The following is an 18,221-nucleotide window of genomic DNA, read 5'->3' on the forward strand; positions in this document are numbered from 1 at the left end:
GGGCAGACCTCCAGGGACAAGCCACACACTCAGCATAAACACAAGGTAATGTCCCCCACTGGCCAGGATCACTATATGGCTCTTTGATTTGCACATGACTTTTTATTACGAGCAGGAAGACAGGATAAAGAAAAAAGAAATGGGACTGTTTGTGTCGTGTAGATGGAACTAGAACCCACTGGACATAAAATGCTACGTCAGAGAGGACATGACAATGGAAGGTCTGCAGCTGGACGTGAAGAAAGAGCGGACAGAGCCTGTGAGAGCAAGGTAAGCCTGGAGCACACAGAACCACCCCAGAGGACTCCAAAATCCGAGGGAGGAGGGGCCTGAAGACATCATCCAGGGAGGGTGTCCTGAGAAGAGCAAGGCCCGCGGAGCTGGACAGAGCGGGGTCAGTAAGTGGCTGTTGCCATGGCCTTGAACTCGCAGAGGTTTTGCTTTCTCGTTCACAAAGTGGAGGGAAGGCATTTACCCGGACGGTGTTGAGAAGACACGGCGAGATGCGGCCAGTGCAGCCCAGGGCCTGGCTGAGGGCTGGGGAGGTCGCAGGCAGGGGGTGGCTCTCTTCTCCTTTTAATTTTTTTGCGAAACACAGTATTTAGTTAGGAACTGAATAAAAATAATAATCTGAACCTTACTTTGGGCTGGGCCAGTCACATCACATGCATCACCCCATTTTATCTGACTGTACAAACCAGGAGGAAGTATCACTGTTGCCACCGTCCCCCTCCGTGGAGGACAGTGAGCACAGAGGAGTTAGGTCACTTTCTCAAAGACACACAGCTGGCAAGAGGAAGAGCAGGGACACAGACCCTTAACTCCTGAGTCCAAACTCCAGGGAATAGTAAATTTGGAGTGAAAAGTACGTATCCATGGCAAGCCCATCGACCATCCCAGGACACTAAGACCTCCATTAGCAAGTCAGTAATTTATTACTGCAGAGTGTTGCTGGGTACAGTAATGTCTGCTTGATCTGAAATGGTTAAGGCAGCTTCTAAACCTGAACTGCTTGATTCACAAACAAATCTGACTCATGATTGAGTGCCCTTTTCCAAATCAAATGAGTTATGCTGGCTCTGCTGGGATCATCTGCAGATGCCATGTGGATTACTGCAGAGGCAGAGCTAACAGTTGGAATTTGCCTTTTTGTGTGACTCTCCTGAGTAAATGGTAAAATGTCATTATCAGTTGACTGGTTAGTTTAACTTTATCCTACCTGAGAAAAACTTGAAGCTGTGTTTTATAAATATAGGGGTTGATAATAGACAAATAGAGCATAGTCACATGAGGATTGCACATTTTATATTAATCCCAGTGGCAATTCATGAGGCTACAGGTGAGAGGACGCATAACTTCCTCAGCTGATTCCCTGAATCCTGGTACCTCTTGGTGACATCACAACAAGGAATCTGTGTTGTAAAATTACCATGGTAAGGGAGCGGCGAGGGCGCCGCAGTGCCCTTTTTAGAGTCGTGAGGTAACTGTGAAGGACGCCATGGATGCCAGCAGGCCAAACGTACAGGGGACGATGTTTACGGGAAGGAGGGAATTGGGTCAATTTTCCCAACTTGGATAAATCTGTCATCTCACGGCATAAACTTGAATATCCATTCCTTTGGATCAATAAACTGACCCTCTGGGTCAAATTAATGGGATTATGTTATCTGAAATTCTTTATTTTTCTCATTAGGAAAATACATAGTGATTGCTTGGGTGCTGGAATCAAAGATTTTCTCGCAAAGATATCCAACTACTAAGAGAATTGTGAAGCTCGTTTTGCAGTGTATATCTCTAACAAAATAAAATGTACAAACCTAGACTCCAATTTGGAAAGAGAATGAGAAAAGAGAGAGAGAGAGCATAAGGAAAATTCAAATATTCCACTTAAGTTTTCTTTAAAAACAGAAATTTAATGAATGCATTTTAAATGGGAAAGTACTAAATATAGACCATAAGACCCATAGGAGGAAATATTTGGTAACACTGGCAACTAAATAAACAAACTGATGCTTAGTTTCTCTGATTGGCAGTTAAAACAATGGACTTAATAATATTGATGCTCTCAGGAATGGAAAAACAGACACCACAGGTTCTCACTAATAAGTGGGAGCTAAACGATCAGTCCACATGGTCACGCAGTGATGTAAGGGACACTGGAAACTAAGAAGGGGTAGGGGGTAGGGTGAAAACATACCTATCAGGTACAGTGTTCCCTGTTCTAGTGACAGGCACACAAAAAGTCCTGCCTTCAGCATGATACAATTCATCCATGGAACAAGAACACTTGTACCTCCTAATTTTTTGAAATAAAATTTTATTAAAAATAATAATGATATTGATACTGCCTGTTATGGGCCTATTACATGAGTTATACTCGATCACTGCTGATACTATGAAGTACTAGATTTCAAGAAAAAAAAAATCAAGATTTTTACCTAAGATTTCCATAGATGTAAAGAATATTCCCATGGTTCCAAAGAATTAAGATCATTATTCTTGTGTTAGTATCTGATATTTGTCTATTTGTTTTTAGTAAGTTTAGAAAGGGTTTGATGATTTTGAGGAAATTTGGCCAATGTATGGGATTATATCAACAGACATTTCAAATTAAACTTTGGTTCAATCTGCTATGTTCAAAGGCACTAGTGGCCTATACATATTTTCAAATGGCCATTTCTTTTTACAACGTATGATGGATTGTAATGAAATGTAGCTTGTGAATAGAGTTCAAGAAGAGAAGACTGCACTGAGGGAAATCACAGGTTAGAACATCATTTTTAAAAAGGTATTTCTGGACAAAGTTAAAGTGTGATTTGGAAAGTAAAAGTTTTCAACTCAAGAAAAAAGGAAAGATAGCAACTATATGTAACGACTAAATCCAGTCCTGCCTCTTTAAAACCAAGCCCTCTACAAATTATTACCTCAATTTTCACAAAAGGTCTCCTTAGAGATTGATTTATTGGCAACGGGGATAAGCATGTTTTAGCCCATCGCTGCATTTCAGTCATTAGCTTATAGGTGGTAACGTTACATTACGTCTCCTCTGTGGGTGGTCCAAGCCCAAGCTGGACATAACTTTGGTGTCATTGTTCCCTTGTTTGCCCAATGCAAGACACGTCACGAAACCTGCGTCCGAGCCATGAATCAATGGCCTCACAGAAATCGTCCTCTCACATCGACTCCACTTTGGAGAACACGGGCCCCGTCTGTCGGCATCACAGAGGAACTGAGCTTGGATCGGACGCCCCCTTGGAGACCAAAGAGCAGGCTGGTCGGGCCGCGGCTGGCCTCGGCCAGGTGCCGCTCCTGACGGAGAAGGGATTGTCCGTCCTCCTCGAGCAGCCCATTGCTCGGAGGGAACATCAGGAAACACAGAAGGAGGAAGTTAAAGTACCGACGACGCGCTCTCCACAGTGGGGGAGAACCAGCGCAGGCCTTTGTCCGCAGTCTCGGGCAGGGCCAGTATTTTCCTAGGGCGCAGCGGGTACAGCGGGCACATGGGGCACAGGGGGGACAGCAGGCGCAGGGGGCACAGGGGGGACAGCGGGTACAGCGGGCACATTGGCTGCCGCCCACGGCGCTTTCGGCACCCCACAAAATATTTTATTTTTAATAAATTCAGAAGGAGAAAATGAATATAAATAAACATTATAACGATGACTATATAATCATAAATCCATCCTGGATTGTATTCATCTTTATAAAAATGCAGCTCTAAACCATAATCCTATCTTTTCCTTTTAATGCAGAAAGCGACCCACAAAGGCGCAAGTGCCCGCGGCCGAGAGGCGCAGCCGGCCCTGACCCCAGGAGGCTGACACTCGCCTGAGCCCTGAGGTGTTCCTTTCCCAGACGCAAAGAGGAGTCAGGCCACCTATTCTCCATTCACGGTTGTTTCCACGCGAACCTGTCAGCAGGTGTCACAAGGTTTTGAAAGAAGAAAACATGGTCTCATATTCTCAAGCTCTTTGTAACCTACGCGAGGAGACAGATCAGCTGTTAACAACAGGTGCTTTGCAGTTGCTCTTTCATTTGGACATTTCTTTTATGAGTTAATTACTCATAACTTCCTTGTGAACAATCTGCACATCTGGGAAAATAAAACTGCCCACTGAAAGTATATGACTACAGCGTAGGTGAAACACAATAGTCAATTCATTTGGTACCCTTAAAAGGCTTAACAAAAATCCCTGCAGCACTCAGAAGTTGGACTTCATGTGTGAAGAATGCGTTAGCACCGGGTCGAAGGCCGCAGCATGGGAGTACGTGACTCCACCTTGGCATTCGGCCCCCGGTGGCTCCCGGGTCACCCACTGCCTCAGTCACCCAGCCACCTCTCCCCGGCTTTCTACCGCCCTGGTAGCATTTGACCTCATCTGCAAAATGCCCTACTGTTCATTTGTTAAGGGCCCGAAAGGTTTTCTTTTCAATTGTAACTTCTTTGCAGTGAGAAGACAGCACTTTGCTACCAAAATAATAACAACAACAAAAAAGCTCCATTTGGTAAAACAATGCCTACACTAGGTCCATGATCATCACATACCTACTCAGACTTTAAATATAACAAAAGATCTCGTCATCAGGCCCTGAGTCCTCTTGGAAGTGAGGTCTTGAGACAAAAGTCCCTTAATCTCATGGTCTCTCGTCTGTTCAGGGAGGGGCTGGGCGACACGATCTTGGAAATGCTCCCTGCTGGATGGTGCTGGGGTCGGGCCACAGCCAGTCCCCCGGACCTGGCACAGGACATTCGTAGCAACTCTGCAAGGACGTGTTGCGGGATTAATTACACAGAGCAGCGGGCTTCCACACGCCACTGACCGATGGGAAAAAATGCTAAAACTTCTCTCTGTACTTATTTCCACCTCATCCTTTAAATTTTCCTACTTTGTGTATACTTTCATAATATGTGTAGTATATAAAACGTGTATATATTTACATACATACATACAAACACACAGATACACACATACACCAAATATTCTGGGCGGATGAATGACCAAAGAGACTTAACATCCCGTGGTGTGAAGGGAAGATGAACCCTGTAGGGAACAAATATGTGATCGGCTCGGTTCATCGGACGGTGCTTGGCAGAGGGCCCAGGACTTCCTTTCCTATCCTCACCTTTAGCACTATCTGGTTCAGAACCAAATAGCTTCAAACATGCAGATTTAACTTGAGATGAAATAATTCAGTCTGTTTTCCACTGGTTTGCGGAGGGGGATGGCGGAGGTGAGGGTTAATTCCTTCAAATCTTCCGTTATATGGAGATTCAACTAAACACCCCAGAGCAGCTGAAGGCCCGGGACACCATCCTATAAGATTGAATCGACTGCTGTGGGCACAGCTTTGTGTCTGGGATGTTTGGAGCCGGGACGTTGTGGTCAAGCAGAGCATTTGACTTCCCGAATCTTTTTTCCTACTAATGTGGCAGAGGAAAACAGAGACATTCATTACTCAACAACTCCTACTGAGATCTTCACTTAATAAATAGTATCATTAGATTCCTTCACTGATGTGACATATAATATTTAACAATTCATATGTCTGTCCCCCAAATTTTTATTTATGTAGGTAATTTTTGGAGCTGTCTCAATGAACACTGCTGAAGTAATGCAATTTCATATTTAAGAGCTCACATTTTGGGTGGGAATCTCAACTTTCTCACTTGCCAGGTGTATGACTTTGGGCAGGTTATGTAAGCTCTCTGTGGCTCAGTTTCCTCCTCTGGTAAAACGGGAACCACACCACTGCACACCTCACGGATTGCTGCGAGGATTAAATGAGATGTTGGAAAACATCTCACGTGGAGCACATGGTATTGCTGCCAACATGTTTAGCAAGTTCTGCTGTTAGCACTGAGCAACACAGCCACTGCCCCCAAACAGTTAATATTCTAAATAAGTAACCAGATGAAGCAGATGGTTACAGTATCACCTTACCTATGTCAAGAATATGGACTGTCTGAAACTCTTAGAGTCTGTCACACCCAGACCAACAGAAGTGCTGTCTAGGTTCACCACCAGAGCGGCACGAGAAGGGAAGGGCAATAGGTGACCCTTGGGAGGAAAAGATCCACGAGGGGTTTAAACACTACGTTCAACAGGCGGTTGGCCCTGCCGGTAACCGTGAGACCCGCACAGCTCACTCCGAGTCCTGGGTCTCGCTTCTGCACCGCAGGGGTCAGATGCAATGATAGCTACTATTCTATAATTACTAAATAGCTACTATAAATCACACAGGAAATTCTATAAAGATACATTTATCGCTTTCCTTCTCTGCTTTTTGACACCTGGGCATGTAAATAATTTGTACATTGTCCTAAGCCTCAATTATTTTTCCCTATAAATGGAAAAAGTCAATGGAGCTGATTTATGCAAAGTGCTTTCTAATCACTCAGAAGTCTTTTAAATTCCTCCCAGAAGCAGAGGGAGCACCAGGATGGAAGCATGGAAAGAGGACAGAGATTAGAATGCTGAGACCTCAAGGTCAAGGCTGGTTGAAACGCCCGAGAGCCATGTGCACTGTCTGGGTGACGGGCACTCTTACAACTTTGACTCACGCAGTGCAAAAGCAATCCACGTAACCAAAACATTCGTACCCCGTAATATTCTGAAATTAAAAAAAAAAAGGCTGGTCACTAAATGCTGATGAGCACGTTGGAAGGAGAACTTGGTGCGGATTCCCCAGTCTCCTCCTCCCCCAGCTGGGGCTCTGCCGGTGAGGGCGTGTGGCCCCGGATGGCCTCTGCCAGTCTGTGGTCACTTCGCATTGTTCAGAGCTCCGTGGAGGGACACAGAGACATGGCCTGGGAGCCTCTGCAGTTACGTTTTATCTGTTACTGTTTTTCTCTCAAAAGAATGACAGCTAGCTTTGCTATTTTTAAATCATTGACATATCAAGTCAGTAAGTAAAGCAGTTCTATAAATGGTAAAGTCTGTTGAAATATCATTAACTACCCAAACAGAACTCTGTGACTTATACTGGCTATACAGATAAACTCTGAAGCCTCTGTTCTTTCTTTTTTCAGTTTTTTAAAAAAATTATTATGGGTACATAATAGTTGTATTAATATATCTTTATAGGGTACATGTGATGGTTTGATACAGGCATACAATGTCATTTAACCAAATCAGGGCACCTGGGGTATCCATCACTTCAGGCATTTAACATTTCTTTGTGTTAGGAACATTCCAACCTCACTTTTAGTTTTTTTGTTGTTGTTGTTGAGACAGAGTCTCACTCTGTTGCCCAGGCTAGAGTGAGTGCCGTGGCGTCAGCCTCGCTCACAGCAACCTCAGACTCCTGGGCTCAAGCGATCCTCCTGCCTCAGCCTCCCGAGTAGCTGGGACTACAGGCATGCGCCACCATGCCCGGCTAATTTTTTCTATATTTATATGTTTTTAGCTGTCTGTATAATTTCTTTTCTATTTTTAGTAGAGACAGGGTCTCACTCTTGCTCAGGCGGGTCTCAAACTCCTGAGCTCAAACAATCCGCCCGCCTTGGCCTCCCAGAGTGCTAGGATGACAGGCGTGAGCCACCGTGCCCGGCCCACTTTTAGTTATTTTAAAGTAGACCCTAACTTCTTGTTGACTACAGTCACTTTGCTGTGCTGTGAGATACTGCTCGTTCCAGCCAACCACCTGTACTTTCGCATCATTAACCAGCCCTGCTGTACCACTGCTCCCTGCGACCCTTCCTCAGTTCTTTCTTACTCTGGAGAGGGCCTCTTGCCTGCTAGCTTTTTTCTTTTTTTCTAAGTGTTTATTATAAAAACATCCTAACAGTAAAGATGACCAAAAATCCACATGCACAGCCCATTAGCTCTCGTATTTTCTCCATGTTCTTTTCCAGTCTTCAAAGCAGAGCTACACAAAGAGTATATAATTTTACAGGGTAACTTTCTGGTATTATTATATAATTTATCTTAAAGGTTTTTCTCTTCAAAGTCTTAATCGTTACTAGTTTTAATCGCTGCATACTATTCTGTTGTTAAGAGAACATTCTATGTGTTTGCCTCCGAGGTGTTTACTTTTGAAATCCTAAAAAAAAACGCTACACTTGAACATTTTCAGGCTTATATGGTTTTTCCTCTTTTGAATTACTCCTCAGGGCAAATACTGAAAAGTATGATCTGGGGGTCAAATACTCTTTTTATAGCTTTTAACATCTATTGCTAAATTGCTTTTTTAAAAAACGGATCAATTTATGAGGCCTTGCTCGGATGCAGAGTGGTCATTAAAACTTGCTAATTTGTAGGTGTAATATTGTGTCTTATTTTAATGTTCAATTCTTTGTTAGTGATGGTAAACATTTTCTCAAAAGCCTGACATTTTCCTGAAGATAAAGATGGCTTATTCAACAGAGCTTATTTTAAATCTAAGGGGGAGTATTTTTAGAACCGGAATGCGCTGCATTCTGAGATCATCTAAAGGCAGGGGCCGGTCTGTGTGAGCCACGGCAGTCCCTGCTTTCAGCGCCCCGTCAGCTCTCTTCCAGACTCTTCCGTCTGCTAGACAGCGTTCTAGTCGTTTCTGAGTCACGTGTGGGCTGTCTGTGTACTTTGTGTGGGAACAGAAGAGTGGATTCATTCACTTGCCTATCTTAAATTTGCCAACAGTTTACAGTTGTTGAGGATTTAAAAAATTCTCACCCGGGATGAATGCCCCGTATTTATTCCAAGCTATGGACACAAGTAAATTGATTTCTTGGTTAATGGAAATAAATTCTCAATGTTGGTTTTGTGGCACAAAAAAGGTGCTTCTAATTATGTTTCGGAGTATCCTGAAATTCTTCTTCCAAATCTCTGGCCTCCTCCACCCACACTTCAAAAAAGTGTCAAAATGAAATCAGTGTTAATCCCTATTATTAGTAACAATATTATTTACCGCGCTGGAGAGTTTGGGAGGTGGCATCGAGAGGGTCGAAACAGGCGCTGGTAGCTTCTCCGCACAGTTTGCCCCTTTGACATCTTCAGAAACTATTGGTGTATTTAAATTAGATGCTGTATCTAATGGATATTTCACTCATTTGTCAAGAAGGGAGATTTTTCTCAAAGGACACAATTATAATTTGGTGTTCAGGACATGTCTGAAAATGGGTTTCAAGATACTTTTGTTGGTTCTTGGAAACTTCCATCACCTTCAGCTGAAAGCCTCACACACTACATTCATAGGAGGAAGGCCACGGCGCTTCTCACGCACAACTTGTGCTTTGCTATAAATGCTGATTATTTCAGCTGCCACTAGAAGAATTTCTAAACATCTCTTCAGACACATGCCTACAGAAAGCCAACAGAAGGGCGTAGATGCAGTTTATATTCCTCACTCCAGCTTAAAGACCAGCGATACTATTTTCCTGGCATGTTTTGTGTAAGCAAGTAAAACAAAAATCCTTTGCCGTCTTTTCTTTGCCTATTTTTACTCTCCCCGATTGCCTCGAGTCCTGACACACTGCTATTCTGAAATGCTGGAGCACTGACTTCCTTATTTGGTTGCTGGAACTGTTCTTTGTCTTGTTCAAACATTCTGCTAAGCTTGCAGCCTCCTCCACCCCCGCCCCTGCCCACTGCCCCCCTTTCTAGACACACACACGCGCGCGCACACACACACACACACGCACACACACCAGGCTGGCCTCAACAGGTCACTCTGACTCAGCCTTCGCCGCAGCTCACTAGCCAAGCCCCCATCTCTTCTGCCCTTTTAAGGACTCCCTTGTGCAGAGCAGGAGGGCCCGGAGCGCGCTGGGCCGCTGGGACAGACCGCTGCGCCGACACCCGCAGGGCCCGCAAAGCACGGGCTGCACACGGCCGCCCCCCCTCACGTGGCAGGGGACGAGCGAAAAACACAACAAAAAAAACCACACACACACAACCCAAACACAACAGCAAGACTGCAGGCTGCTTAGTGAGTGGTTACTTTATTCCTTGGTGTTCTGGCACTGCGACTTGTCTGACAGAGCGGTTTTGTTTGGCTCTCAACTGTCTGCAGTCTGTGGCACATGCCCAGTACTCCAGCCTAATGTTTTTGAGGATACATATAACGTAGCCCCGGACAGACACGTCAGTGAGACACAGCAAGGCTCTGGGCTCCTAAGTGAAGAACTTCCCACACGCGTTGCTGCCTTTGTTCCCTGGCGTTGATGGCAGCCAGGCCTGGGGCGTGCTGGACGCTACTGTCCGCTGTCCTGCTCAGAGGTGTGGGGAGAGCTCAGCTCCCTGCATTCCCTATTTAAGAAAGAAGCTGTAACGGCCCCATCCAATAAACCAGAGCAGTGTTTCCTTACATATAAACAACGGAGAAATTCCTCGGGCGAGCACACAGCCTTTTGGTTCCTGGAGCAAAGCGGATGGTGGTATTTATTATGTCAAATAAACACATCATCCACACTCCAAAGGGAAACCTGAAACAATAAGCTGAACAAAGCAGTTTTCAAGGTTTCAATCCTTTTGCAATTAGCTCTTGTCTAACTCAACGGAAAAATTGAGAGTGAGCTATTTTCCCAGAAGAAAGTGCCCTTGAGTGATTCAGTGCCCAGTCTGTTCCCAACGCTTGCTCTGAAAAAGAATCGGAGCTCGTTTTCAGAGGCAAGTCATATAAACATACAGGATATCCTATCACTTAATATTATTTCTCGTTCAGCCACTGAAAACGGTCTGTGCCTTCCCTCGTCCATTGTGCTCACTCCTGAAGCCCTGCGACTTGTCAGGCACGGGGTTTGACGCTGCAACCAACCTTTCTAGTTCCTGCTTTGGTCGTCACAAGAAGCAGATCCGATTCTGCGGACAGCACATTGTCTCTCTGCCTTGTCAGACTTGCTTATTGGTGGTCACCGTGGTGACCAGCGTGGAAATAGCGTTCAGCTTACGAAATTCCCAAAGTGCGTTACCCTTTTCTATTCAGGACAGTCTTAGACTGGCCTGGGTGAATTCGGCTTGGAAGAAGACTCAAATTCTTCTTGGATACAGGCAGGGGGTAAATCACAAATACAGTTTCAATTATTTCCATTGGTTATAACCTCAGGGGGTCTGGACGTGGCTTACAGCATGGCTTGTGGGTTCAAACTTGCTTAGGTTTTAGAACACATGGAAGTCATGACTTTTTGTACATTTCTGTGTTTCATTCTGTTCTAGAAGCACTGAGTAATTCCACTAAAAGAAAACGATATTGTGCGCCTGCAATACTGAAACACAGCCAGGAACACCTATATACCCATGAGAAATGAAATCTATCAAAGCCCTTCTGAGTTAATTAATTTAAAATTGTTTATGTTTGCTCATTCATCTTGCTATTGTGAAGAAAAGTGGCAGCAGTCACAAAAAAATTTAAAAGTGTGTTGTTTTATGGAAGAAAAATTTTAAATTGAGAAAATTATACTGTAATTTGGGAAAGACTGTCACTGTACACTTTCAGCCCAGTGTCCTGGGCAGCATCACTGGAGAGCCACTGGCATCAGAAACTCATCCAAGACGGGGCTTAGAGGCTGTGTTCTCCTGCCATTTTTGCTGCAAAGCAGCTGTGCCCACCCCTGTTGCCCAGGGCTAGAGTGCAGTGGCATCATCACAGCTCACTGCAACCTCAACCTCCTGGGCTCAAGCGATCCTCCTGCCTCAGCCTCCCAAGTAGCTGGAACTACAGGTGTGTACCACCACATCCAGATTATTTTTCTATTTTTGTAGAGACAGGCCTTGCTATGCTGCTCAGGCTGGTCTCAAACTCCTGGGCTCAAGCAATCCTACTGCCTCAGCCTCCTGAGTAGCTGGGACTACAGGCATGTACCACCACACCCAGCTCATTTTTTCCAAATGTTTTTAGTTGTCCAGCTAATTTCTTTCTATTTTTTTAGTAGAGATGGGGTCGGACTTTTGCTCAGGCTGGTCTGGAACTTCTAAGCTCAAACGATCCTCCCGCCTTGGCCTCCCAGAGTGCTAGGATTACAGGCGTGAGCCACCGCGCCCAGCTTGCAAAACCTATCATGGACAGCCTGGACATACCTTTTTTTGTAGTTGCTTCATCCTGCTCTTTCTCTGCTGAATTCAGTTTGCTTTAACTTGGTTCTGTCTAGTCCCGTCCTGAGCTCCCTCCACCCGCACCCTGCCCGGGGCTCTGCGAGGTTCCGCAGTGAGGTGGGTCCGCGGTGTGGGGAGCAGGTTGCTGAGCCACACGCTATTTGTTTCTAACGGTAGCGTTTACAAAGCTGAACGAATGATTTGGGGTTGGTGGGACAGGAGTGCAAATATTATCTAGATGAAGCTTACCATTTAAAATAAATGTGATTACATTATTAATTTTTTTTTTTTGTTCTAAGTAGCTCATAACGGCCCTGCTGTGAAACCAGGGAAGATTCCCGTAAAAAGCCCTCGTGCACTCGGATAGCGTTGGGCGTGGTGCGGTGACAAGAGCACGAGCCTGGGCGTCAGAAGGCAAGTTAAATTCTACGATCCCACTGAAAATCAGTATAGTTTTCATCATATCATCTCTTCCTTGTCTTCTACAGGCTTGGATCTTTACTTGGAGTTAAAGTTATTTGAGGAAAATACATGTAGCTTGGATCTGCAAACACGAGGCAGGAAATAGATTCCAATTCATTTTTTCCCCAAAAGGATTACCGTTTTCAAAAGAAAAAACTGCAGACTTAAAGAACTGGGAGACAAGAGCCTCTCTCCACTAGCGTCCGACCACCTGTTTGCCCCTGGGGAGGTCCCAGAGAGCGAGGCGAGCTCAGGGTGGCTCTGCGTGGGAATCGGGGCGAGTTTCAGGCCTGGCTCTGACGTCCACGTCCACGTTTATACTCCAGGTTTCCATGGGAAAGACGGAAAATGGTTGCCATGTGCTTCCCACGTCCGTTCCAAACGCAGAAAGAAACACGTGCACACATACACACATGTGCACACACACATACACACATGCACACACACACACACATGCATTCACACATACACACACACACACACATACACACATGTGCACACACACTCATCATAAACCTGCAAGTGCATGAGGATAGTTGAAAGATGATTCCTCAACTTTATCTCTGAGTCTGCATTGTCAACACGAGGCCCAGCTGTGAGGGTCACCTGCTCGCAACGTGCTTTCACAGTGCACAGTCTCCACCACTACTGGGAACAGCTGCAGAAATATTGTCCCAGACGGAAAGCTGTGGCAACAGGCGAGCAGGGGAGAGGGTGTGACCTGAATCGCTACCAGCGACGCGCTGGAATCGTGTCCTCCGACGTGCGGTGGCGACTCAGGATGCCACCCCGGAGATGCCCTTGCCAAAATCGCCGCCTCCCTGGCTGTGCCCACAGCTCAGCGCCGTGTGACAGAGTCGTCACCAGCCACAGCGGCATGGGGGACTCTGCAGACAGAGCCCCGCAGGCCGGCCCGGCTTGGTGAAGGGCGGAGGGAAGGTGCAGGGATTCTCGGCAGGTGACAGCGGCCTGCACTGGCACGTTCCTAGGGGGGGACACTCGGACGGGGGTCAGAGGTCATCCTGGCTTGGCCCTTCATTGGCTCCAGATCCCAGTTTGAGGTTCGTTTTCTCAGAACCAAGTCTGGTCTCTGTATCACCGACCCAACAGAACACGGAGAGCTCATCCAGCCTCGCTCCCTCCCTTCTTTTGTGTTTGCATTTTTCACGTCCTGCTTCATGCCTTGGGCCTTTCTGATGCTGTCTGATAAAACTCCTGAAGCAGCTCCAGGGCAACCACCTTTCTTTTTAATTCTTCTTTTTTCTTCCCAGCCCAGGTTCGGATCCAACCAACCACCTTTCTTATCTCATTCAGTGGATCTCCAGCAGGCAGACCAGGGGCGGGTGAACCCTCATCCAGTCTTCCTGCTTGGTCTTTATACTTTCATTTCACACCCTAACGTCTGAAGCTGAACATGCCCTTTTCCCCTGGAGCCACTGTAATGTTGGAAATTTCCTGCTTCTCCTCAATTCAATGAACCTTTTTTTGAGTACCTATTAGTTAAAACAAACACTGCCCCACCCACTGAAGACAAAAGAGAATCCAGGCATTGGTCTTTCCTGCCAGGCTCACACACACACACACACACACACACACACACACACACACACACACTCACACGGGTCTGCTCCCAAGTAAACGGCTAAGTGCCGGAGAGGAAAGGACGGGGCCGAGGAGTGAGGACGGTGCTGTGGGAGTCCCGGGAAGGACCAGGAGGAGCCGAGAGGACGTCCCGGGGGTGTGTTCAGATGTCACGTTACTTACATATTAGCTGAACCACAAATCCAGGTGATTCTGTGTCTTTTGGTTGCTCACAATCATAGTACTATTTTTTGGGGACAAAGCTGATTCTTTGCACGGTCTGCTGCTATCCCCAGTCTCCTGAAGTCACCAATCTCCCACCTCCCAGCACCTGGCTACAAGATCTTTGTCACTTGACCTGTGATCACTCACTGCTTCTGTCCCCAGCCTCTGACTTTGGAGGGGAAGGGCCTCCACTCCCTAGAAGTGCCATCCAAGCCCCACCTGTGTTCACGGTCCCGCTTCTTCCAGACTCCTCAGGGACAGCACCCAACTACACCACACCTTTCCATCTTGACCTTTCAACTCTCACATCTCCTTCTCTTGCCAGTGGGCTCCTTCCAAATTTCCCTTAGCCCACGACATCTCCCAGTGGCCTTCCTTGAGCAGTAAGCCGCCGTTTTTTGTCTTTCCTCTCATCACCAAATGTTATAAAAACAGTCTATACACTCGTCATCATCACACTGCTTTCCCGTTCTCTCTCAACCTCTCACAATCCTGCTTCTTCCCCTTGCATTGCACCAAAACACCCAAAAATGGTCACCTGAGCACCAAACCCAGTAGCCTGTTCCCAGCCCGTCCCTGCTCAGGCCCGGGAACCAGCCCTGCCTTCCTGGGAGGCCGCGCTCCACTCTTTGCCTGACGACCTCCTCTCGGCCCCCCTGCTGCCCCTCCAGCTACCCCTTCTTAGTTTTGTTCACTAACTTCACCATCTCCTGCTGGATGCTCAGTGCAGCCTGGTCTCCCGGCTCTGCCTTCGGCCTCCCCCTCTTATTCTCAGGCTCTCCCCAGAGTATTTCTTCTTCTCTGTGACCTTCATCTTCCTCCGTAGGCAGATGACTGCAGTACGTCCTTAGTCCTAAGCTCTCTTCTGAGTTCTGGAAGTACCTTCCCAGTCACACAATGAACACATCCCCCCAGCGCCTGGAACCCAAGTTCAAAACTGAACTTACTGCCCCCTTGATTCTCCTCTTGGTGGTCTGGCCCTTTACCTGTCATTTGTACCATTATAACGACCTCCTAACTCTCCTCCATTTACCCCAGCCCGACACATCCTGTGCATAGTTTCCCAGAGTACAAACCTGGTTTTATAACTTCTGTTTCACATAACAGGGTTGCCTAGCTATCTTGATCCTTCACTGAAAACAATGAAAGAATGAACTATAAAGATCATTTTCCTAAAACATTGAAACACTGTCAAGAAGTAAAGACTTATAAGGGGAAATTTAAGTGAAGGTGGGAACACAGAGCACTTAAAGCTGATTTGCCCTGAGGGAATTTTCTAGAAGCTAGAGGAAGCATGAGCTTTAGTATTCATGGTCTCATGAAAACAAGAGACAAGAGACGAAACCCACAGCGGCCAGGGGTCTAGTCCCAGACCTTCCGCATGTAGCTGAGCCCTGTGTAAGGTGGACTAGAAGTTACCCCGCCGCACATGTCCGCGGGGGGCGGGGGTGGGGCTCACAGGCAGAGGCCTCGGCATCCGCACGAGCAGAGCAGGAAACCTGTCCTGAGAAGCTGAAATGACAAGTGACCCTCCTGCTGCTTCACAACCCACGTCCTCGGCATTAGGATAATTCAACCAAACAACTAACAGAAACCACCCTCAGTCCTTGAATTTAGTTTGAAACAGTCCCAGACTGGTGGTTTCCTTAGCCTTCTGGCAGAACAAACGAATTCTCCCTGGAAGAAGGCACCTTCCGTATAGGCCTCCAAGAATTCTCACAAATGTTTTTCTAAGGAACGCCAGTGGCTGACTGTAAAGTAAATAAATAGATAAAATAAAGTCACCAAGGACACACGGAAATAAGGCACCATGAACAAGAACCAGCCGCAATCACAAGAGAAACAGACCCACAATCGCTTCCGACGTTGGACTTGTCAGACTTAGGGTATATAAAAACAACACTGTGTTTAAAGAAATGAGAGACAATTTGTTTTTTCATTTCCTGGCTCAAAGTCTTAGTTGCCCGCAGTGCAAATGCTCAAAATCCTCAGCCGCTCACAAGCTCCATGTAAAACTCATCGGGATGAGCTTCTCCTTGCCCACCTACTCGGGTTTCGATACTAGCTCCAAATCCACCTCTTCCACGAAGTCTTCTCAGATCTGCCCAGAAGGAATTAATCTATTTTCCCTTATATTTTCATATATATGTTAACATATTTCCCCCTTGTATACTCATAGGCTTATTGGGGTATTTAGTACTTGTACTATATTACAGATACATGTTTTGTTTTTCCCACTGAACTGTGAGCTCTTGAAACTCTAAAGCTTCTCTTTAAAAAAACAAATCTCTGAAGGTGTCACCACATCTTGCACCTTGTGTTCTGCGCAGTGAGTCCTCAGTAGTGCTTGCTGAATTAGGTTCAGTCGAGTATCAATCACCTGGTTAAACAGTCGCCCCTGACTTTGCAAAACTAGCAGCACAGAGTTAAACTTCGGGACTCAGAGCTTTTTATTGGCCCCCAAATCTCTCTATAAAACCTCTGTCTTATTAGTCTCCTCACTGCCCCTTGCAAAATCCATGCCCATTTTTCTCTTCTAACAGTTACTGAGGCTGCTTTCCGCTCCCTAAAGCTCTTCCCCTTCCTTTCGCTCACTAAAAAGTAAGGTTACTTGGTTTGTTTCTGGGTCCCATGGGCACTGCACTGCGCTGGTGTTTAAGGGTTGAGGGTCGGCACCGTGGCACACGCGTGTTGACTGCCAGCGCCTAGCATGGCTCCAGGCACACGAGCAGCACTCAGTATGCATTTGTTAACAGAATAAGTGAAACTGCATGTATGTATATGTGTGTGCATCTATAGGTACATGCATATATGTACGTATGTGCGTGCCTCTGTAAGTATACACACATATGTATATATACACACACACATATACACACATCTTGTCAACCCAAATAGGTTGTAAGCTCCAGGAAAATAAAACAAATACCTTACTTTAAAAAATATAATAAAAATAAAAATATTTTTAAATAAAAATATTCTTCAAATCTAACTACTGCTTGATGAAAATGATCTATGTTAAATGACTGATTCTCCCAGTTGGAGGGAGACCATGTAAGTTCAATTTTTACTCAATTAAGATCAACAATAATAAGGGAATAGCAGCCTGATTCTGTATGTTAAAATGACAGGGGACGGTCTCTCAAAGGATAACACGAGGAGCATTTACTGAATGTCTGCTATGCTGAGCCGGACACTGGGGCAGGAATGTGCACAAATATGATAAATGAGCTGAAATCCTGCCTTCCAGGATGTCACCTTCTAGAGAAGCAGAGATAAACTATAACCCATAATCATAAGGCGCTAAATGCTGTAACTTGCCAGGCAGCGAGCAGATAAGGCCAAAGCAATTCCCTCTGCAACAAGGGAGCAGGAGGAACCTCCCTGTTCACAGGGGTCTCCGGAGCCCGAGCCGGGAGGACTGTAGGGGGAGGGCAGGCAGGGCCTTCCCACCTGCAGAAACACTCGCTCGGAGCTATGAAGCTGGGCAAGCGCCCTGCGTGCTCAGAGCAGCGAAAATCAGCTGGAATGTAAGCCCAGAGCAAACCCAGGCATGTTTAAGCACTGGCTCGGACAGTGAAAAGGAAAGAGTACTTCAGGCCTAAAATGGGGGGAACATTTCTTAAATAGTTTCATTTTTCCTACTCTCACCTTTGTGTTTCTTTCCCACTAGTGTCAGAGCTCAAGTCCCGCCCTCCCTCAAAGCAAAGCTTCCTCAAGTCTCATGTTCCTTTCTTTAAAATTTTAATTTAATTTTTTTTATTTCTGCATATTATGGGAGTACAAAAGTTTCGGTTATATATGTGCCCTTCCCCCTGCCCCAATCAGAGCTTCAAGCGTGCCCATCCCCCAGACAGTGCGCATGGCACTCAATATGTGTACACCCATCCCCTCCCCCACATCTGCCCGACACCGCATGAACGTTATTCCTGTATGTGCACT

General features: G+C 46.0%; 1 protein-coding gene across 1 annotated transcript in view; it reads right to left on the reverse strand.

Annotated features, from left to right (window-relative positions):
• The window catches only part of PALLD (palladin, cytoskeletal associated protein), a 196,832-nt gene that overhangs the window by 83,506 nt on the left and 95,105 nt on the right, over positions 1 to 18,221 (reverse strand). The window lies entirely within an intron of this gene.

Source organism: Lemur catta, chromosome 5 (genome assembly GCF_020740605.2).
Source record: "Lemur catta isolate mLemCat1 chromosome 5, mLemCat1.pri, whole genome shotgun sequence".
Taxonomy (NCBI): domain Eukaryota; kingdom Metazoa; phylum Chordata; class Mammalia; order Primates; family Lemuridae; genus Lemur; species Lemur catta.